The 22707-nt window shown below is 43.3% G+C and overlaps 1 long non-coding RNA gene across 2 annotated transcripts in view; it reads left to right on the top strand.

The window, feature by feature from the left end:
- The window catches only part of LOC115075735, a 192176-nt gene that overhangs the window by 5133 nt on the left and 164336 nt on the right, over positions 1–22707 (top strand). For both annotated transcript variants that reach the window (XR_003852588.1, XR_003852589.1), the window contains exon 2: positions 5754–5861. This is a non-coding gene — a long non-coding RNA (uncharacterized LOC115075735). The remainder of the gene's footprint in view (positions 1–5753; positions 5862–22707) is intronic.

Raw genomic sequence — 22707 nt, 5'->3', positions numbered from 1 at the left:
CTCTCTAGCACCCTCCCTGGCTTTCACCATCGCTTTATTGCACCATTTTGCTATCTTGAGATCATCGTATCCTGTTCCCCCTGTGGTATATCTCCTGATCGGTGCTTGTCAGCTTCTCATCCCCAGCTGTGCATCACTCCCTCAAACCTCTGCACCCCAGATGCATAACCCTGAACTTTCTGTCGAGCATTCAGCCACTCCCTCAGGGACGTCTACTCTTGCAGATCTTAGCATCATTCGTGTAAAGGCAAAATTTCCTTCTAACCCCTTCGTCATATTACTCACAACGACTGCACTTCATTTTAGAATGATTTGGGAGGTGCTGCCCATCTTAAGGAGGTAAAATAGGGCGATCCCATTCTAACAAATAGCCTCGCAGCATGACTGTCTGGGCCCGCTGTCGGCTTCTCCCTCTCATTTTCCGACTGTCCTCCAATTGTAATCTTTGTCAGTTTTGTGGCTTTTAAGCGCAGTTTCTTCGGGAAGCTTATTGCAACAATAGAAAGAAGGAAGGTTTCTATTAGTTTTGAGCTTCTGGAGGTTTATAAAAGTGGATGTTCAGAGCAGGATTCTGCTCTGGTATTTCAGAGGTGCTGAACGCCCAAGTTGGTTTGTGCAGCAGTTTTTAGCACAACATTGCCCCCTAGTGCACAATAGAAGGGACTTCAGCACTGCGCTTCCCAAAATAGCTTCTGTTTGACACCCTAGTGAAAGATCCATGGGAGCCAACTTTTCACAGTGGTTAGGGATGCTAACCCCAACACAAATTATCCCTCCCTGGGCCCAGTGCAGGAGTCTGCTTAAAATTGGGGGGTGCTGAAACACCCACAGAACTGGTACCTATGGCAAAACCCAAGTGAGTAAATATCTCCCTAAATCGTAATTTTTTTTTTTATTTATTATAAATTACATTTGACAAAATAAATAAATGGTGTTGTTGCCCATGGAAAGAACAGGCTATGTGAAAGAAGAAACACATTGTTTTACAGCAAGTATTCTGGTTCCCTGATGGTAGTCCGGAGCAGGGCACAAGGGTATTTTGGAAAAAAGGCAGTAAGGTTTTTAAAAATCATAGTATTACTATCATAAGAATGAAAAACGATTAGAAATTGTCTGACTGTAACTGGAGTATGCAGTAGAGGAGGGTGCTGGATGGAAAGGAATAGGTGAAAGCAGAAGGAGAGTGGGGGGGGGGGGGAGAAGGAGGGCTGTCAGTGGAGATGCACCCCCAGCCCACTGTAGAACCCCACTGACCACTAATCCCAAGTGGGCACATGTTAAGAACTGGGGTTCTCAGTGGTGGGAGCTTCCATAAGGTTTGGCTGCTGGGGAAAAGGAGAGTGATAAGCATACTGGATTTACACCCCTGTCTCTAGCTTTCCTGGCATTTAATGATGGGTTTTCCCGCTAGAAAGAGATCTAGGCATCATAGTGGATAACACATTGAAATAGTTGGCTCAGTGTGCTGCGGCAGTCAAAAAAGCAAACAGAATGTTAGGAATTATTAGGAAGGAAATGGTGAATAAAACAGAAAATGTCATAATGCCTCTGTATCGCTCCATGGTGAGACCGCACCTTGAGAACTGTGTACAATTCTGGTCGCTGCATCTCAAAAAAGATATAGTTGCACTACAGCAAGTACAGAGAAGGGTGACTAAAAAAAGGGGCATGGAGTGGTTCCCCCTATGAGGAAAGGCTAAAGAGTTTAGGGCTGTTCAGCTTAGAGAAGAGATGGGTGGGTGTGGGTGGGAGGTATGATAGTCTACAAAATCATGAAAGGACTTGAATGGGCAAATGTGAACCGGTATTTACTCTCTCAGATAATTAGACTAGAGGACATGCCATGAAGTTAGCAAGTAGCTCATTTAAAACAAATTGCAGAACATTCTTTTTCACACAACACACAATTAAGTACTGGAATTAATTGCCAGAGGAAGTGGTTACAGCAGTTAGTGTAACTGGGTTTAAAAAAGGTTTGGATAAGTTCCTAAAGGAGAAGTCCATTAACTACTATTAATCAATAAGGAATAGTAGCTTGGGATGTATTTAATGTTGGGTACTTGCCAGGTTCTTACGGCCTGGATTGGCCACTGTTGGAAATAGGATATTGGGCTTGATGGACCCCTGGTCTGACCCAGTATAGCAACTTCTTATGTTCTTATATGCAGTTATCCCCAAGCTTTATGATAACCCATAAAAAAAATGTACAGCTAGCAACATTTTTACTGGGTGATGAGGCTTTTGGAAAATTCAGACAGTGCTGATGTGTTTTACTCATGGACTTGGTCTTAGAAGCAGTCCTGTGATTTTTCACTTATGTCTGCGACCCAGTCCATAACAGTCAGGGCCTGGGTTGGTTGTCATCTGAATGCAATTCCTCTTCTACCCCCACCACCATCAAAGCAGAAAGTAATGTTGTACTTGCATCAATAGCATCAAGGCTTCTGTTAAGGGCAGTAATTGCTGCTCCATGCAGATTACCCCCATGCTTATCAGTTCCCCAGACCATAAAAGCCGGGACCCTCATTGATTGTTGTCTGAATCCAACTCCTCTTTTCCCCTGCTGTTGAAGCGGAGAGCAATGTTGCAGTTGAATCAAAAACATCAGGGTTTATCGGTTAAGGGTAGTAACTGCCGCACCAGCAAGTTACCCCAATCACCCTTTTCTTCATTCCCAACCTCTGGCCTTTAAGGATCCACAGTGTTTATCCCATGCCCCTTTGAATTCCTTGACTATTTTCGTCTTCACCACCTCCTCCGGAAGGGCATTCCAGGCATCCACCACCCTCTCCAAGAGGAAATATTTCCTGTTTGATTCTGAATCGTCCCTCCTGGAGTTTCGTTTCGTGCCCCCTAGTTCTCCTGTTTCCTTTCCAATGAAAAAGGTTTGAAGTTTGCGCTTCATTAAAACTTTTCAGGTATCAGGTCTGTATCATATCCCCCCCTGTAGTAGAAGCGCTTACTAACTCCCTTCTGAAAAAGGAGATGTGATATAAAGATTAGCCAACAAATATTCTCTTTACAGCTATGCAAAAGAAATGTTTCAGTTGGCAAAGCCTATTCCAAACAATGTGGCACAGAGAGCTCTTCTTAAATATCATCTGGAGAGTTTTGTTCTACAAGTTCACTGTGAAAATAAACAGCTGGGGTACAGTGGCGTACTTAACGTATGTGGCACTCAGGGCGGATACTACCTTTGGCACCCGATTCACACCCTCTCTGTCTCCTCTGGATCCCCTCATGTGAAACTAGTAAAACCCAAACTAATAACATGTCCAACGAGCTGATGAATAGAATAGCCTCCAATAATTAAGAGCTCATAGAAAATTTTTAAAATTTTTCTAAACAGCAACAAAATATTCCAACATGGCAGACACATCAGATACCCAATAATTTAAAACTAATAAGGAAGGAAAAATTCCCCACTCTCCATACCTGAAATCTTTTAAATTTCCAGTCACCCTGAGCTTGTCTTGGATTAGTGGGGGCAGCACAAAATTTCTACATACACATAGCACAGCCAGGATGTCATTGACGCACACACAAACAGCCCGGGCAGGCTCCCATTCTCTCTCTCACGCATGGAGGGCACTCAGATGGACCTTCAGCAGGCAAACGAGAGGTTAACACCACCTTCTCAGGGCAGCAGACCCGGAACTTACAGACGCCTCTATAAGCTGTGCAGGCAAGGGGACAGAAGCGAAGACTGGCTTGGCCTGCAAGAGCTTAGGCGAGGATGAGATCAGCAACTACTTTACGGTCAATGGAGCAAGACTGTGCTGAGCAGGGAGGCCCGGTCTTGAAGCTTAGGCTTGCACTCGGGTGTAACGTTTTGCGGGAACGGCAGCGAGCAATAGCCCTGAGTCTGTAAGCCCAACGTTTTGTCTTTTCATCATGACTTCATATCTATGCACAGGATCCAAAAACTATTGATTGGATGTTAGCACAGTCCACTGGCATAGGACTGGTGGGCTTCCAATAAGATGATTTCTTAGCTGGGACGTACGTGCATATTCTCACGGAGATGACGGTGTGAGCTGAAAGACATCCGGTAAACAAAGTTTGTCCAGGCCAGAAACTCAGCTGGTTTGTATCCAGCGGGTACCAGCAAAATAATAAGGTGAAGACAGATTGCTCCGTGGAAAGAACAAACAAAAGCAGCAGCTTCTCCTCAGCTCAATTCTCACAGGCATTAAAACTGCAGAGCCCCTCACATGACTTGCTGAGGTCTGCAAAGTTTGGGTCAGTTGCACGCTCCTTTTAAGGTGACTGGTTTATCCCTACGCTATGGAGATAATTTTCCAAGAGTTACATTGAGGCTTGTACTTGGGTACTTGCATTTTAACACACAAATGAGAACCAAGGGACAAAAGGGTTGCTTTTAGGAGCATTCTACAGCGGGGTTTGGAAGTTCATGCACAAGTTGCTGTTTTGTAAGCCACACACGCGGGTGCATTACCGAACTTGTCTGAACACACTTACACTTGCTAATGGACTTCCAGAGTTGAAACTGGATTTGTCTTTTATCTCAGTTTTTGGGTGGGAGGTCTGGGTGAACTGGGGAGGAGGGGGGGGGGGGTTTCAGGGTGAAGTGCAGGAGGGTCTCTGAGTCCGGTGACAGTCTTGGATGAAGTGGTGGAGGTATCGACCAGTTGGTGATTCCAAGTATGCGGAAGAATTTTCGGAAGCGGAGTGTGTGCATACTTTATAGAACACCTGCCTCCGTGTTTAATTCTAACTCGTTCTGCATATAAAACATACATGCGTATTTTTATAAAACGGGTAGAGTAAGCATGCATGTTCCTGCCTTAGAAATATACACGTGTACTTTCAGGGCAGAAAGACCCGGTGTTTTATTAAACCTTGTGGCTCCCGCTACACTAGTTTAAATCTCTGTGGATCCACTTACATGCGCCAGTGGAGTACTGCAGCCTGATGTGGAAGTCGGGCTCTGTAAATTGCCAACATACATGTAATGTGTTTTTTCACACGATATTCCACAATATGCTTTTCATTAGGACAGCATTAGCAGAAAGAATAAAGAGGGTCATCTTTCAAAGGATTCTGAGGGCAAAACAGAATCTTACTGCAGGCACATCCCGTGTTGCTTGGACGGCAAAGCTGACGGCAGCGTTGGGGGCGTACGTACGCTAGCAGATTGCTGTCAGAGCAACACTGGATATGGCCAGCGCACGCAGAATGACTCCATAAGCATCAGTACACAGTTCCTTGTCTACCGGTACCCACCGTGCAGTGTGCAGGAGTTCAGAAGTGCACACGGCCAACAGTTATACGCAGCCCATATCAAAACCCAAACTTCACGTTTCAGTGTTCAACATTCTTTAAACTGTACTGTGCCCAGCTCCCTCGCCAGCAGCCGTGTTACAAATTACAGGACTGGACACGGTTGGTTTGATTGGTCCATATTGACAACGATGTCAGAAATGGCATCCCCCACACATGAATATATTTGGTGATTTTAATTTAGTAATGTAGTGCCTGATGGTAGATAAGGACCAAAGCAGTCTAGCCCAGTAGTGAAATGTATTTAGGGTAGTAACTGCCGCTCTGTGAGCGTTACCCCCCCCCCCCCCCCCAAGCCTGCAGTAAAGGGTAGTAATAACTGGTGCTCCAGGCAGTTCTGTGGGCTCAGTTTTTAAGACTTGGACCAAGGCACAGCAACATCTCCTGGGTTAGTTTTGGTTTGAGCATAGTTTGATATTCCTTCCTTTTATTTTTTTTTTGCCTTGCAGGCATATTTAAGGCTGGAGCAGAAGAAGAAGGGTCATTTCAAAATTTCACAAGGCGGCTGACTTCAGTGCTTTACAAATTTTGCTCATTTGGGTGATCTGCGTTCTATGGTAAGTAATATTTCGACCCTGATTTTTTTTTTTATACTTTTGTTTTTTGTACTTTTGCAATGCTGGTTCCATTTAACTGCTATGAAAGTGAAACAAGAGATTGTTCAGTTTTAGTGTTTTGTGATTTCTCTACTTTGCATGTGCCAATGTTTTAAAAATATTGGTTGTGAAAAATAACTTCCTTTGCCCAACCATCAAGCTCTTAGGGGACAAAGAGTACCTAGCCCCTCCTTGCCCCACTGCAGTGTGTCCATTTGGCATATTTTATTAGAATCAGGACACTTTCTTCCTGCTGGAAAAGCAGCACATTTGCAGCAAAACTGAAAAAGAGTTGCCCGTATTAATTTAAGCAACTTGCAGTATGCTTTTTGGCCACTGGATGTCACTATTAATCCAAAAGTGCAACCTCTGCTTGGATCAATATGTTTTAGCTTTCAAGACCACAAAGGTCCAAGCTTCAGCCAACCTGTGTGGGTTTTAGCTGGGAGTTTACAAAGAGAGCATTTCGAAAGTGATACTGAGCTGAGAAATGGTTTAATATAGAGTTAATTTTATTGATTGGATATGTTCCCCGTTTTTTTTAAAACATGACTCAACCAAAGCAGTTAATAATATGTTAGGATAGCAGCACATGAGCAAAGGTCTTGCAGATTTAAGGTGCTATGGTGATCATTTTTTCAAAAGGATTTACACGTATAAAACTGGGTTTTGAAAGCTGCTATTTTTTCCCGTGGAACTTTTTAAAAATTCACTTCATAAGGCAGAATTTTCAATGGTTTTATTCGTGTAAATGGGCTTTTGAAAACTGCTATGATACGTGCTACTTTTATGCGTGCACCTCCTTTGAAAATTCACTCCCAAATGTGTATCAATTTAAATAGTAGCAATCACATTTTATTTTGTAATTTAAAGGTACACTTTAGGACTAAGTTGTCTGTAAGCAACACTAAAACTGCAACAACTTAGAGGAGAATATCAATGATTTACTTGAAAAATTACTGTAGCAATAATGTTTTTTCTCAGCAATGTACTTAAAGCATTTGAGATAGAAAGCAGAGGTAGTTATGTGTAGTGTAGAGACCTTGAGGGGAGCTGTCACACAGGGAAGCTTGTGTGTGCATGGACATTTGCTTCAGACTAGCTTAAAGCTTCTCACTCAGCTCGACGGATTCCGTTATCCACCTCCTCCATGTTGAGCAGATGGACTAAGACAACCTTGGGTGTTGTGCTACTGTATCTTTGAAATTGTACTTCTGGGATTTTTTTGTTTTCTATTTTTTGCGAAAAGCTAGAATATAAGTCCATAGATATGGGTTAAAACGAGGTCTGGCTCTAGCTGTCCACTGGTTGCTAGCTCATCAGACCTGAGTCAGTTGAAGTGCTGCCAACCTAGAATTGTGGCGTGCCGCCAGCATCCTTCTGCCACTATTACCGAGGTGACAGTCGACAGCCTTGCTGTCTTCTGCGCTAGTGCAACAGCTACATCATTGCTTAAAGAAAAAATACTGCTATCATTGCAGGAAACTGATAATAAAATACCAAACAAGAAACATGATTCTACTGAAGCACAACTGCATCTAATGAGCAGATTTTGGGAACTATTTTTATTTCCACTTATTGACAACCTTTCATGGCTCACTTTCCACTTTACTGCTGTACTATTTATGAAATAATTACTATCTTATCCATCATTCCAGTACTCTGGTATTAACTATGCTTGTCACTGTTTATTTATTACTTTAAAATATTTATAAAATGCCCCTCCATAGTTCGCAGAAGGGTTCAAAGGAAACATTCGTAATAAAACATTATACACTAAAACTTTATGTTAAGACTGCATTATCCAATAAAACAAAAACAGGCAATATATATGTCAATAACACAATACAATGGCACTGCAAGGGATAGGAAATGTCTTGGAGGCTCAGCATTCATTTTATGATAATTATCCTTGAGCTATCTGGAGGTCGAATGCTAACTGGAAGAGGTGTGTTTTTAGATCCTTAAATAATTTAGGATTTTGAATATTGCTTAGGGGTTGTGGAAGTGAATTCTATAACAATGGTCCGGCAACAGAGAATGATCGCTTAGTTATCATGCTTTTTATGTTGTTGTGCTGTATTTAATTTTGCTTCAGTATGTTCAGTTTTACTTTTACATTGGTATTTTATGATGCAGTGCTCTTTATTTTGTTGTATTTTATTTATTTATTTTGTATTACTCTTGTATTTTATGTATGTTTGGAGCTATTTTTTCAATGGGCAAGAAACAATTTTAAATACATTATTTTACTTAAAATGAACAGAGTATAAATGTTTTTAACATGGCCACCTTGAGCAGCTTAAGTAAAAACACATAGATAACAATTAGGGTCATTCATCAAATTACGTTATGGCGTTAACGCACACAATAATGCGTTAATGCCATAATGCGTGCGTTATTGTTCATAACGCATGGTGTGAATGCAAATTTTTTGGAGGGGTGGGAACAGGGAGGAGTTTGGGCGGGATTTAGTTAAATGAGGGGCAATATCGCACCGTGCGATAGCATAACACATGCTATAGCATGGTTTTAATGCTGGAAATAACTATACCTTTTTTCCTGGCGTTAGGCTGTGCGATATGCCCGAAATGGCCGTAATGCAATTTGCGATAAATTTTTTGAATTGCATTTTGTCCATTTCTGGGCTTGGGAGGGGTGAGGGAGTAGAGAGAGAAAGAGGCTCTGGGGAGCGCCTCACTGTGTGCACCTATTTATATCTCTCTAGGAGAGATATCGAGGTGAGGTGGTGGTTTAGGGGCCAGTTTCTCATGTAGAGTGAGACGAACAGCACAGTACACCTTGGTGAAGATTTGACATAATTTGGAGTGAGGAAAGTCTCACAAAGATGAAATTCTGTACTATGTTAATTCACCCTAGCTTGATGGTACCCTGTTATAGAGTCTTAAACATTCCCAAAGGTTTGAGCCTGGATTGGCCACTGTTGGAAACTGGATGCTGGGCTTGACGGACCCTTGGTCTGACCCAGTATGGCATTTTCTTATGAATGAATAAAAACATTTTCATCATACTGAAACAAATGAAACGAATATAGGTCTCAACAAAATGAATGAACAAACCAAAATGAAAGTTTTTGTTCTGCACATCCCTAGTAAGGATGATATAAAATAAAAGCTTCATGATGAAATGAGAAAGTCTTCATCGAACTGTGTGGGAGTAACATCCACTTACGTGCTGATATATTTGTGTAAACGTACCTGAAGCCTGTATAAACTCCAGGTTGTTAAAGGTGACTTTTGCAGAAAAAAGGAAGGCCAGTATCTGTTTGGCTTCTATAGTAAAGTGACAAGATGAGACCACATGTAATTATGTTGATAGTGTGTACACTAAAAATATAAGAATATGTTCTGGGGTTTAAATCCTGGTTTCCCTACTTCATAGGCCCCTGCACTAATCACACTGCTTTGTAGTACCTTAGTTGAGGCTTTTGCCACTTTTTGTGACCTTCTGGACCTTTACCAAAAAGGTACAAGTGTCACAAAGCATTGAAATAATTTCAGATTCAGTAATGGATCTGTGACTAATCTGAATGTCCGTGCAATTTCTTTTGTATATATATCACAGTTTCAAGAGCTAAGGTAGCGCTATAAATTTGGAGAGGACCTGAAAAGCCTGTACTGTCGTCATAGCTGCAATGGTTTTCGCCTCGTTTGGGGGCCAGTGTAATAAAAGCCAACAAGTATTATCCAAATACCAACCGGACCAGGTTTTGAAACAGTGAACCCTGCCAACGCTTAATACAGATGTTCCAGCCACAGCTGCCTTGGCTAGCGCTGACCTAACACGGCCTTTGGTGGCAGTCCCTTCTCTAGGAGGGACGATGCACCTTTCCTAGTCAGTATTAGCAGTGTGTGTAATTTTGTGCGGTCCTTGGCTGTTTTATCTCTTGCCTCTCTGTGGCGTTGTCGCAGAAGCTGCAGCTGCTGCCAAGCACACTGAGCGTGGCTCGTATCCCCTCTTGGTTAATTAAATGATTCCTTCTTCTGAGTTCTGTTTCACCCTTTAACTTTCGTTACAGTCTATGACTTGGCATCGTTCACTTTTTATCTTCAGTACTTCCAACCATTCCCTCGCCCCCTCCCCTTACCGATGTGATGGAAGTAAAGTTTAAGAAAGTAATTTTATCTTCTTTGTTATATGTTCTAGTTAAGAAAGGTGCACCCCCTCAGGTCACAAGGTATGGATTTTTTTTCACTTTATCCAGAGCAGCTTATGCTGTGCAGTGCTGATCATCACAGCAACCTGAATCCTGTGTCTCCATACTGGTGACATTTTTTATATTAAATTTTTTTTCATTTAATGGGCTGGAGCGGGGGTGAGCATGAAATGTTTCCATGTGTTATAAAATAGTCTGAAGATTGTTAACGCTGTCTTCACTTTCCTTGACGTGTTTAGCATTTGCAAACCCCTGGCATTAACTGATGTACAGTTCTGCTAGCAGCTTCGCCTTACTAAGATGTATCACTGGTTAATATATATTACACTAGGATATGGCAAGGCAGTGTTCGCTGCCTGAATTCTAATCTAGCTGGGTTTCTCCCACAGAATCTGAATTGCTCATTTGCTTTCAATTTATAATTTGATGACACCAATCCTGTTTCTCAGAAAACAAATGCCTGGATCAAATCAAATTGCAAATATAATGAAGGCAGTAGCGCACAATATGATGAAGGTTTCCTCTGTAGGAGAGCGAGGAAAGTTGTGCGGGTTTTGTAAAATCTTCTGTGCTGTACGATTGTACTTTTCGTACACTGAGTAGTTTGTCTCCTGGTTTTTGTCACATGTGAATCATTTTGGCAGTTGCTGTGCTGTGTGACATCTTTTAAAAATGGTGTTAACAATGTGAAAAGTTTGTAATTTGGTTTTCAGAAACTGAGCACAGCTTTCTATTTTGCAGGATTGCATTGGCTGGAAAAGAAATAGATATTGCGATCAAAACTCCCCCCATAATCCAGCTGTTTCCTGGTGGGTGGATTTTTTGGGGGATCGCTTGGACTACTTTTGCTTTTATTGAAGTCTCTCTGTTGGGATTCCCTAATTCTCCTGTTTCCTTCAAGGATACATTCCTCTGAGCCTTTCACTGCTGAGTGACTGTCGGCTTTCCCCCTTGTTCTAGTTTAAAAGCTGCTCTATCTCCTTTATAAACATTACCGCCAGCAGCCTGGTTCCACTCTGGTTAAGGTGGAGCCCATCCCCAAAAGGTTACCCAGTTCCTTATAAAACTGAATCCCTCTTCCTTGCACCATCGTCTCATCCACGCATTGAGACTCCGGAGCTCTGCCTGCCTTTGGTGACCTGCATGTGGAACAGGAAGCATTTTGGAGAATGCCACCCTGGAGGTTCTGGATTTCAGCTTCCTACCTAAGACCCTAAGTTTGACTTCCAGGGCCTCCCTCCCACATTTTCCTATGTCGTTGGTGCCCACGTGTACCACAACAGCCGGCTCCTCCCCAGCACTGTCTATAATTCTATCTAGCTGACGCGTGAGGTCCGCCACCTTCGCACCAGGCAGGCAAGTTACCAGGCGGTCCTCACGTCCACCAGCCACCCTGCTATCTATATTTCTAGTAATTGAAATCTATTAAGGAACCATGACCCTAAGGCTAAACACAGTTTATCATAAACAGCATTATATTCTGGCAGAAAATACTGTCCAATCAAACTAGCTCATTTAGAAATACTCAAATGAATGTTGGAGATAGTTTTACAAATGATAGCTTAAAGGCAGGCATGCCACAATGCAAACTGAATTTTTAGAGACGAGGGATGTCAGCAAGCTTGGAATATTTAAGTTCTACTGACATGACCACAATTTGTCTAATAGTGAACATCCCAGGCTTCTCAATCATTCATCCCAATGTGCATAAGAACATAAAAACATGCCATACTGGGTCAGACCAAGGGTCCATCAAGCCCAGCATCCTGTTTCCAACAGTGGCCAATCCAGGCCATAAGAACCTGGCAAGTACCCAAAAACTAAGTCTATTCCAAGTTACCGTTGCTAGTAATAGCAGTGGCTATTTTCTAAGTCAACTTAATTAATAGCAGGTAATGGACTTCTCCTCCAAGAACTTATCCAAACCTTTTTTAAACACAGCTATACTAACTGCACTAACCACATCCTCTGGCAACAAATTCCAGAGTTTAATTGTGCGTTGAGTGAAGAACTACTTTCTCAGATTAGTTTTAAATGTGCCACTTGCTAACTTCATGGAGTGCCCCCTAGTCTTTCTATTATCTGAAAGACTAAATAACCGATTCACATCTACCCATTCTAGACCTCTCATGATTTTAAACACCTCTATCATATCCCCCCTCAGCCGTCTCTTCTCCAAGCTGAAAAGTTCTAACCTCTTTAGTCTTTCCTCATAGGGGAGTTGTTCCATTCCCCTTATCATTTTGCTCGCCCTTCTCTGTACCTTCTCCATCGCAACTATATCTTTTTTGAGATGCGGTGACCAGAATTGTTCACAGTATTCAAGGTGGGGTCTCACCATGGAGCGATACAGAGGCATTATGACATTTTTCGTTTTATTCACCATTCCCTTTCTAATAATTCCCAACATTATTTTTTGACTATCGCGGCACACTGAACCGACGATTTCAATGTGTTATCCACTATGACTCCTAGATCTCTTTCTTGGGTTGTAGCACCTAATATGGAACCCAACATTGTGTAATTATAGCATGGATTATTTTTCCCTATATGCATCACCTTGCACTTATCCACATTAAATTTCATCTGCCATTTCGATGCCCAATTTTCCAGTCTCACAAGGTCTTCCTGCAATTTATCACAATCTGCTTGTGATTTAACTACTCTGAACAATTTTGTATCATCTGCAAATTTGATTACCTCACTTGTCGTATTTCTTTCTAGATCATTTATAAATATATTGAAAAGTAAGGGTCCCAATACAGATCCCTGAGGCACTCCACTGTCCACTCCCTTCCATTGAGAAAATTGTCCGTTTAATCCTACTCTCTGCTTCCTGTCCTTTAGCCAGTTTGTAATCCATAAAAGGACATCGCCACCTATCCCATGACTTTTTACTTTTCCTAGAAGCCTTTTTCTACTGCAAATGAAAAGCAAACAGAATCAGATGCACTTTTTTCACATACTTTTAAGCAAACCGGCTGAAAGGTCAAGGTTACATAAGATGGCTGTCAAATTAAAATACCAGTAAGAAAGGGCTGCTTTGGATGTTGTTGGCATTTTAATTTGGCAGCCATCTTATGTAACCTTGACCTTTGAGCCGGTTTCCTTATAGTATGGGAGAACTGGTGAAACTGGTCATAGTGTGGCCGAGTGCCAGTTATAAAATTCCTCCACTTGCACGGTTCATACCCCATTGTACGCGGCTTTGTGCACCCGGTTTCAAAATGGGGCTCCTGCCTACGCGCATCCAGGCTATTTTATAACATATACACATACACACACACACACACACACGTGCGTCTCTGGGCACGCGCTGGTGCACACATGTCAATGCGCGCCTATGCGCCCCTTTAAAAGTTACTGTCCCTGTGAACGACCGCAGATAAAATCCAAAGAGCTCCGTCTAGTCTGCCCATCAAGTTTTTGTTTTAAATTATATATTTATTTTATGGGTAGTAGCAACTGCCGCGCCGTGCAGCTACCCCCCCCCCCATATACCTTCCGAGAAAGTTGGTAGCAATAGATACTCATCCTCCCTGTTAGTTATTCAAATCCTGACAGTGTCTGAAAGCAAGCGAAGCCCCGCACATCCACCTGATAAACCTCCATGTTCTGAGGATTCCTACTCTAAACTGTCGGTCCTGATTATAAAAAAAAAAAAGGAGAGCTGCGGTTGATTTTTTATTTTATTTTTCCCCATAGCTTTTTCTTGATTTGATTTAGTTATACGTTAATGATTATTTTGTTTTAGTTTCCCCTATCCCGTGACTCTCTGCAGCCCCACTCCACTTAGTGAGAGACACCCTTTGTCCTCATTGGAAATAACCTAAGAACCGCTTCCCGAGAACCCTTGGGAGCTCCTCCCGCTCATCGTTACAACATCCCTGGCTAGGGATGGGGAACACCGAGCTCTCATCTTCTTTCCTCGGCCAGGGCCTTTATACAATATTTCCCCAAGAAATAAACAACCAACTCCATGAAAGAAAGAAAAAAAAAAAAAAAGCAGCGGCAGTGTTGCCAGCAAGCTTGCAGAGTATTCTCCTTAGGCTTCTAAAGCGAGGACGACAAAGAAAACCACATCTTTTTATGATGGCTGGCAACAATGTCCCCTTCCCCTGCCCCAGCAATACTGTTTCTATCCTTTTACAGTAATGGGTTCCAGCAGCATAAAAAAACAACAAACCCCCAAACAAATGGAAAGTTACATCAATTAAACTGGTTAGGCTGGATTGCAAAATCTTTAAAGCCTCCAGCAGATATTTCGCAGGGCCAGCATGTATCAAATGCGCCTTAGTTACTGAATTACTGGTTCTGATTTATTGGGCCAATCTAGAAAGCGAGCCCTCTCCCTGCTCCTTCTGTCTGCAGTGGCCATTAAAATGATGTGGGGGGGGGGGGGGGGCCCTCTGTGCGAGATCTCAGATGCTTTTTAACAGGGTCTGGGCAAAAGAATACACAGAGAAATAATGCTGTGAAGCGTCCACTACTCAGATCAGTGAAGTGAGGATAATACGATGTCAAATCTCTGGCAGCCAGTCTCGGTTATCACGGTGCCCAAACAGCGTATTTCAGTTTCTGCTGTTTTCCAGACCTGATGTGGTGCGCCGCTGACAATGTTACCTTACGGGAATGCAAACCTCTGGTCTAGAGGGCTAAATAATGAGCTGGCAACATAAGAGAAACGGGATGATAAGGACTCCACTAAGCTGGCCTCGGGAGTTGAACTCGGATCCTGCGTGGCGGCAGAAGTCACTTATATTTTCACCGGTCGCACAGTCCACGTTCAGAAAGCTGTGAACAGAGCCTGGCCCGTGACGTCCGTAGCCCATTAAGTCATTTGCTATTTGGGAAACCTTGACTTCCGGCACCAAAAAAAAAGATGAAAGCTTGTTCTTGTTCAGTTAGGTTTACGATTTTGTGTTGTCAACCCTAAGTTTATAAAGCCTGTAAGAGCAGGCCCAATGATGTACTACCTATTTACCATCAAGGGGTTCTCACTGCCACCGATCTCTTGCCAGTTTTGCGGCAGACAGTGCGGTGCTTTCTTTGTTTTCAGAAAGAAATTTTAAGGAGTGGATCCCTGGAGACCCCGTGAGCCCTCTCCGGGACTTTGTTAGCCAGGCCTGGTTGCCCATCTGACAGACTTCTGCTTGCCTCTTATTGTATTACACTTCAGGCTGGGAGCAGTGAATTCATTTGCGCTGGACTGACAGTGCCATTGTCTCGCCGATGGGTAGCAGTGCCGCTCTGATCTAGATCCTGCGCCTTGTCTGCCAAAACGTGGACACACATCGGGAGCCCTCCTCATCCGGTGATTAGCGGTTTTGTTTTTGCGATTCTGATGGCCTTCATTTAGGCAAAGAGCAGAGTCTAAAGGCTTGCGTGGCCTTGTCCATCTGCAGTTGACCCTCCTTTAATTGACTCTTGCCACCTATTTCTCTTCATCTCATCTGGGATTTCTTACCTTTTTTTGTTAACGAGGAGAAATTCCAGCTGAAAGGCCTTGGGTGCTAAGTTGTATAGAGCAAGTTGATCAATCAATGGAAACTCTTTTCCTGGAAAGCGAGTTGCCTCTGCGTGTCGGGTACTTTCACTCCTAGGCTTCCATTCACTTTCCTCCACCCTTTCTTGCGGGGTTTGTTCTTCCCTTCCTTTGCAAGCCAGCACCCTATCACCTCCGTGGGCCTTCAAGCTCCCATCCCGTCCTGCCTCTGCTGCCTCCTAGGGATGTGCTGTCACTCCAAAAATGACACAGAAACAACAAAATTAGTTGGGGGGCTTTTTGTGTCTAAAATACAAAATGACACTAAAAAAATTTTAATTTTGTTTTTTTTCCAGTTAGTGCATGCCAAAATGAAACACAAAATGAAAAAAAAAAAAAAAGATTTAATAAAAAAAGAAACATTTTTTTTTTAATGCAGGCCCCTGCTGCCTCCTCTCATCTTGTAGCTCTTATAGTTGGGGGGGGGGGGGATTTGCACTGGTTCTGGGCCTGGTGGCAGTAGCAGGCAGTAAGCACGGGGCCTGTGCTAGCCCACGCTCGCAGGCCTTTGCTCCCCTCTGGCCCGTAGGCTTCGTGATACTGGAAAAGAGACCCGTGTGTGAGGTCAGGCCTGGAGTGTAGGCATAGGCAACGCAGGCAACTGCCTTGGTGCCGGAGCATCGTCATCCCCTCTGGCTGCCTAAATCCGGGGGGGGGGGGGGGTCTGCCAACGTGGCGCTGGTCACAGCAGTAGCACAAATGAAGCCAGAAACCTCGGAGCAGGCCTCCTGCAGGACCCCCCCTCCCCTCCCCCTCCCCTTGCATGGGTCTCCATGGTCAGAGGAATCCGACTGTCCTGATCGTCAGGTTCGAAATTCGGTTTGCAATGGGTGCGCTTTATCAAAGGATTGCCGCGGCATTCTTTCCTAAATCCAGATGTGCATGGCATGGCCCAACCAGAGCAGCTACGCATTTGAAGCAGGGTTAACTTGGGGGAAACCAAATGACCTTGAAGCAGCTTGAGGTCAATCTGCATTCCTTTTACATCTTTAACTTGCATTGGTGTCCCTTTAACCCCACCTGTCGTGCTTTTAATTCTTCATTGCCTAGTACTGGCTGGTTTGTGACGTTCACTTTAATAAAGAGAGGCAGACTAATGCATATTTAATGATTCCTGAAAGGAGTCATTTGTGTTGTACTGCACTTTTTTTTTATTATTATTATACTTGATTTTTTTTTTTCTTTTAATGCCTTTGCGGAATATGGTTAAACCTTATTTGAGAAACCACATGCTGAAGTTCAAAAAGGAAAGCCTCTAAAAAGAACAGATAAAACTAAGACACGTTTACTCTTTTCCTGTTTTAAAATGAAGGTGTTGACGCTATTCAGTTTCTTAGTGGCATAGCCAGCTGTTTTCAGCAATGCCCAGTCCCATGTGCTGTATTCTTTAAGCCTGGACAGTGTGCTGTAAAGATCTACATTGCAAATGTGGCATTTTTGCTTTAAGCATGTAAGAGATGCCAGAGGTGCAGGTCTGCACTCGCGGCGTTCCTAAGGGCGGAAAATTTGGATGTGATGAACAGAGCTTCGTATATCAGCCAACGAAAGCCATTCTTCCTTATTTCTTCTTCTTGCAAGACTTTTTAATCTGTTCTTTGCAGTAGATTGGAGTTGTATGCTTGCAAGTGGGCGAACAGATTGCAAAGTACATTGAATTAGGCTGCAGGAAGGGAATGTCCGGGGGGGAGATTGTGTTCCCATAGACGTTTTTGGTGTTCTGTGGATTACAGCACAACTGCAAACAGTCTTCTGGAAAAAGAAAAAAAAACCAAACAAACTGGATGTCGCATTTGTTAAACAGCAGTGCTAAGGGATATGCGATGAGGAAAACTGAAATGAATTGTGTAGCAGGGCTGCCGATGGCCTGTGATGTCCTGCCAGTTACTGTCAGTGGGCTGACTTGATCCTTTTAAAAGATACCAGCTCTGACTGTGAAATGAGCCTCTGCAATTAGCAGCATATTATTGGTTTCATCTGTCTCCCGGGCCCACGGGAGCTGACTGTCAGAGCGGCTCCAGCTGCTTTAATAAGGCTTCAACCTGCTGTGTAAAAGGTTAGACCTCCCTCATAAGCTGCATTTAGTCACCTCAGGTGGGCAGGCTTTGTCGGGGCAACTTCTCAGAAACAACTCTGCTCTGTGCTGTCCTTTGTCAGTCACCGGCATAAAATGAATAGATTGACCTGGCAAGCACTGGGTCAGGGGAAGACTCTAAAGCTTGCAGAGGGGGCCTTCCGGCTACTGAAGCTGTAACAAATTGTAGGAGTGAGTAGGATGGGATGGGGTAGGAGGATGTGTGGGTCAGGTGTCACCCCCTTCCCAGGAGCTGTCAGGCTGAAAGCATAAGCTGCAGATAACAGCAGGCTCCCTAGATATCCTACTGGCCAGACTCTGAATGAGGACAGAATATTTTCTTACTGAATGTTAACTATAACCAGACATACAGCACAATTAGCCATGGCTTCCTAACGTGCTATAACTGGTGGTGGTGGCCAGTGTCTGACACATGCTTCTCTCCTTCTTCTTGCCTGCTGTGATCCTCCAGAAAGATTCACAAATGCCAAAGAGTGCACGGCCCTGCGAGGCTATCCAACAGCAGCCGAGCAGAGGTGACACCTTCAACATGGCTTCCTGCATTTCATGGCGGCATTTCCTACCTTCTGCATTAGAAAGCACATTCCTCTGGGGACATAAAAAGCAGATGTAGTAATAAAATAAAAAAAAATAACTCTCTTGAAAATCTGTTAATTACAGAGTAGAATCAGAACTGGAAAATCAAGAGCCTGTGCCATAGTCCTCTGGTGAACTTAGAACAATTAAGATATTCAGTGTGTGTTTGTGGTTTGTTTGTTTTTTTAAACAAAATGTCCAAGATCCAGAAACACAGTTGAAACTAATAGGAAAGCTGAGCACAGAGAGAATTGGTACACCAAGATTGGCAACCTTCATATCAACGATGCAACTTGATAATTATAATGATTGTAATGTGTGATAGATGATCCTAAGCACTGCTATTTCTTGTATAATCTAAAACAAGAAAACAATCACCAGCAATGCATATGTAGGCTCCCTGTGCTCTCCTACCCAAAATATTTAAATCAGAGCTGGTACGCTCAATAGTCCAATGTGGACTGGATCTGCCACTTCACTGATGGAGTTTCATCAGTGGCTCATTTGGCATTTATATTCCAGTGCAATCTAGGATGCATAATAACCTTCCACTGGGCCTGCCTATGCTGTAACCAAATAGCATATTGGCAGGGAAACTGAGACCGAGGGTCAATGATGTGCCCTAAAAAGATGTCAAATGGCTTACCTTGGAGTTCTTACATTTTAGAGAGAATGCCGAGATCAGTTATAAGAGCTCAAAGTGGGCAATAATCAGTCACTGGCTGGCTTGCAAAGTTAGCCAGATAAACGTATCTAACTGTTGGGGTGTTCAGCAGCATGGCACCACTACTGACTCTACAGTACCTGCCTAATGTAAAAATAACTGCCTAACTTTGGGATTATTCTATGGCACAACCAGAGTTAGCTGGATAAGTTATCTGGCTAACCGAACTCTGCCCCAGATATTGAGTGATACAACTGAAAGTTAGCTACATAATGCTGATTCAAAAATAGTTATCCAGCTAAATGCCTTGGAATATGGACCGCTTAGTATACACACAGCCTGCATGTGTATACGTACAGACAATAATAGCTATAGAGATTGATGGTAGGCATTGGCTACTTTTTATTCTATAACTATTTTATCTGTGGTTGTTTTGGTTTTTTTGTTGTGGTTTTTCTTTAATGATGATCAAGGACAAACATTTTTATCTAGACCTTTTGATGGTCAATACAAACTTTTTTTTCCTTGCACAGATGCCAGTTATATAAACACACTACACATGGCATTCTTGAATTGTTGGTAGAGGATGCATAGTGTTGTAGGACAGACAGCATTATGCCCTTCCAGCATGACATTTATGTGTCTTGGCAACAGTCTTCCAAAATAATCTCTTGAGATTCGAATGGCAATGAACAGGCAAACATTCCATCCTTTGCCTTGTAACATAGCAGCAGCAGCAGCAAAATTACATAAAACAGGAGGGTATTGATGCCGGATGTTTTTCAAATACATTTCTCTTTAGATTCACATTGCTTACTCACCAGTTATTTTACTTAACGTGCAACATGCCTATTCCACTGTGCACATACACATCCGCTCTGGTCAGTAAGCCCACTCTATTTGATTTTAGAAGCATTTGATGCCCATTTTGATTCTTTGTGTTATTTAAGGCATCAAAGTTCAATGTAAGCCATCAGGAGCCTGCCTGTGAAGGGTAGCTGGTGTGTGAGGTCCTTTGTGATGCAGCATAGTTGACGCAGCCTTGAGGGCAAACCCACAAGGCCTATGTTGGCAGTTGGCAAACGGGCGCTGTAGTAGGATAGTCTGGAGCTTCACCTGTACCAGCCGCCTCCCCTGCATGTTGAGCCCTTGGGTTTTGGCGGCTGGCAGGGCTTAGGTGGGTCTCTAGGGTGGTGACGAGAACTAGATTCCAAGGCACACCAGGGTCAGGGCAGGAAGCAGACTAATGGGGGTCAGAGACAGGCCAAGGTTGTGTCAGATGGCTAGGAAGAGGGGTCAGGTCCAAGCAAGAGGTCAAGATTCAGAGTGTTGGGTCAAATGGACAGGATGAAGCCAGGCTGGAAGAAGACTGGATTCAGGAATACAGTAACACACAGGCAACATGCACTGCTGAGGCAGGAGACCTGACGCTAAGGCGAGGATGCAGAGCTTTGACCGGCTTATACACTGAGAGCGTCCTGACATCATTGAGAGGCACCGAAGGCATATTCCCATCATGGGACCTGTAAAGGAAGGGTAAGCGTGAGTGTCATTAGGTGGGCTGGGCCGGCACAGACATGGCAGTATTGGGGGTGAGGGCAGTGCGAACCGCGAATCTTCACACTGCCCTAAGGGCAACATGCCATGCTCCAAGGGATAAGGCTAGCCCAGCTTCTGAAGTGCATTATTGCTATTACAATAGCGAGTAATACTATAGCAACATTTGCTTCCTCAAACTTTGTTTTGAATATTGTGTATGAATAATAGACTGTGACAATTAGAAACTATCTGTGACAGCACAGTAAAAATGTGGCTTTCAAGAAATAGGTTTCTAGAGGTTTAATAGCCCTCTTAGAATACTGCTAGCTCTTTTGGATCAAGTGTTCTGTAAGTGTAGTATTAGATAAAGTAATTCGACATATAAAGAGCTAGATTTGATAGGCTCTGTGTACCTGAGAGGTTGATAGGAGTTGCTCCTGTTGTTAACGATTGGCCTTGCAAAAGATATTTCTCCCCAGCCCTCAGCTACCATTGACCAGATACCTTCTGCTCCTCCCCACTTGCATCAAGACACAAGCATCGTCCAGCTTACTGCTGTAAGTCCTGCTGGAGCCTCCCATCTACAAGGGATACAACGTGGGATGACACTGTGGGTGCTTGAACTTCACATCTCTACATGATTCCAAAAGCTCAGCTAGGGTGGGAGAGCTCTCTAGGGACATTAACATCACCCTCCCCACTGGAATCCTCAAGGAATACACCGTAACCTCTGATTCCCTGCTTTACTGGCCTAGCTAGTGGGAGAGATGTCCTAGCTGGCACCAACACCAAACTCCCCTAACATCTTCACAGAGCCCTGAAAAGGGCAATAAGAGGAGGAGGACGGGGCCACTAAGGGCCTATTTCTGTTTTATTATCTTCAGCTTCCAGCAAAAGGGACCAGAAGGCATGTGCTACGTATGTGATGCGAGGAAGGATGAGTTCATTAAACTGAAAGAAGGGACAAGGTTAAAAATTGGTCAGTCGTGAAAAGTACAAGGGAAGATTTGTAGAGCAGCTCTTGAGGAGTTCAAAAGACAAATTTCCTAAGAAGTCAAATGTGTAAAAAAAAAATTGCCAGAATGAAAATAGCTCTTGTAAGCTTCTCTCTTGAGACGTTATTATAACAAGTAATTCCTGTCTTGGAGAGTTATCTAGGACAGTAGCTTCACGTGAAGGCATATCCAGCTCTGCCACAAAAAGTTCAATTTAATGGAGGAAAATTAATGATCTCCCAGATGAACGGAATCATTTTATCTGTTCGTTTTAATTGGGATTCCAGCTCTGAGATTTGTAAGAGTACAGAAGCAGTTGTTATGATGTCTGAAAATAGGTTTCAGCTAAGGCGACCAGATTTTTGGTGGGCAAACCTAGGTCGCTTGAGCCTCTGGTAAGAGCAGAGGACAGAGCTTTATAATGGGGTGTCTGGGAGAGTCTGCTCAGGAAGAATATTCGCAATCTAGCCTCAATGTGTGCCATTTTCTGACCCCTAAGAAGCGCATGCTTTTAAATGTTGTCACCACAAGATATGTGGGGACTCTCGGGGCTGGCTTGTCTCCTGCAGAGAAGGGGATTATCTAGGGGAAAATGCAGACTCTTTCAATGAAATTTCAGCTTTTACAGCAAGAAAATTCTCTCTGTTTGGAAGATATATGCAGTCATTTGAACTGGGCCTTAAAGTATTTGGCATTAATAATTATTTACCTAATATCTGTATTTGGTTTCACATTAAATCATTTTCCAAACTTTCTCTCTAGATTGAATTTATTTTCTAGTCCTCAATTTGTGCTAAACCCCCCATTTCCCTCTCTAAGCTCTCTTCCCCTGTCTTTCCCTCATTCTGTATCTTTCTCTGTCCTGATCCATCTCTTTCTGGCCCATCCATTTTTTTTCCCAGGTCTCTCTTCTTCCCTTCTCCTTTCCAACCTCCTCCATGGTCTTTATCTACCCCCTACTTCCCCTCCCTCCCCCTCAATTCTCTTCCTACCTCAGCATTTCTCTCTGTCTTTTCATCTCCTCCACCAGAAATAGTGCAGTATCTTCTCTTCATGTCCTCCTTTCTCTCATTCTCCCTTTTTCCTCTTGTCTTTCTTTGGACTGTAGGTATCCTCCATTGAAGGACCATCACTTGGAGGCACAGGGCAGAGTCCAGGAAGGGAATGCTTGGTCGGGGATGGGGGGTGGATAGAGTTCCCCTTATTCTCTTCCTGGTTG

The sequence above is a fragment of the Rhinatrema bivittatum genome, chromosome 14 (assembly GCF_901001135.1).
Source record: "Rhinatrema bivittatum chromosome 14, aRhiBiv1.1, whole genome shotgun sequence".
Taxonomy (NCBI): domain Eukaryota; kingdom Metazoa; phylum Chordata; class Amphibia; order Gymnophiona; family Rhinatrematidae; genus Rhinatrema; species Rhinatrema bivittatum.
This window is presented reverse-complemented; position numbering and strand designations above follow the sequence as displayed.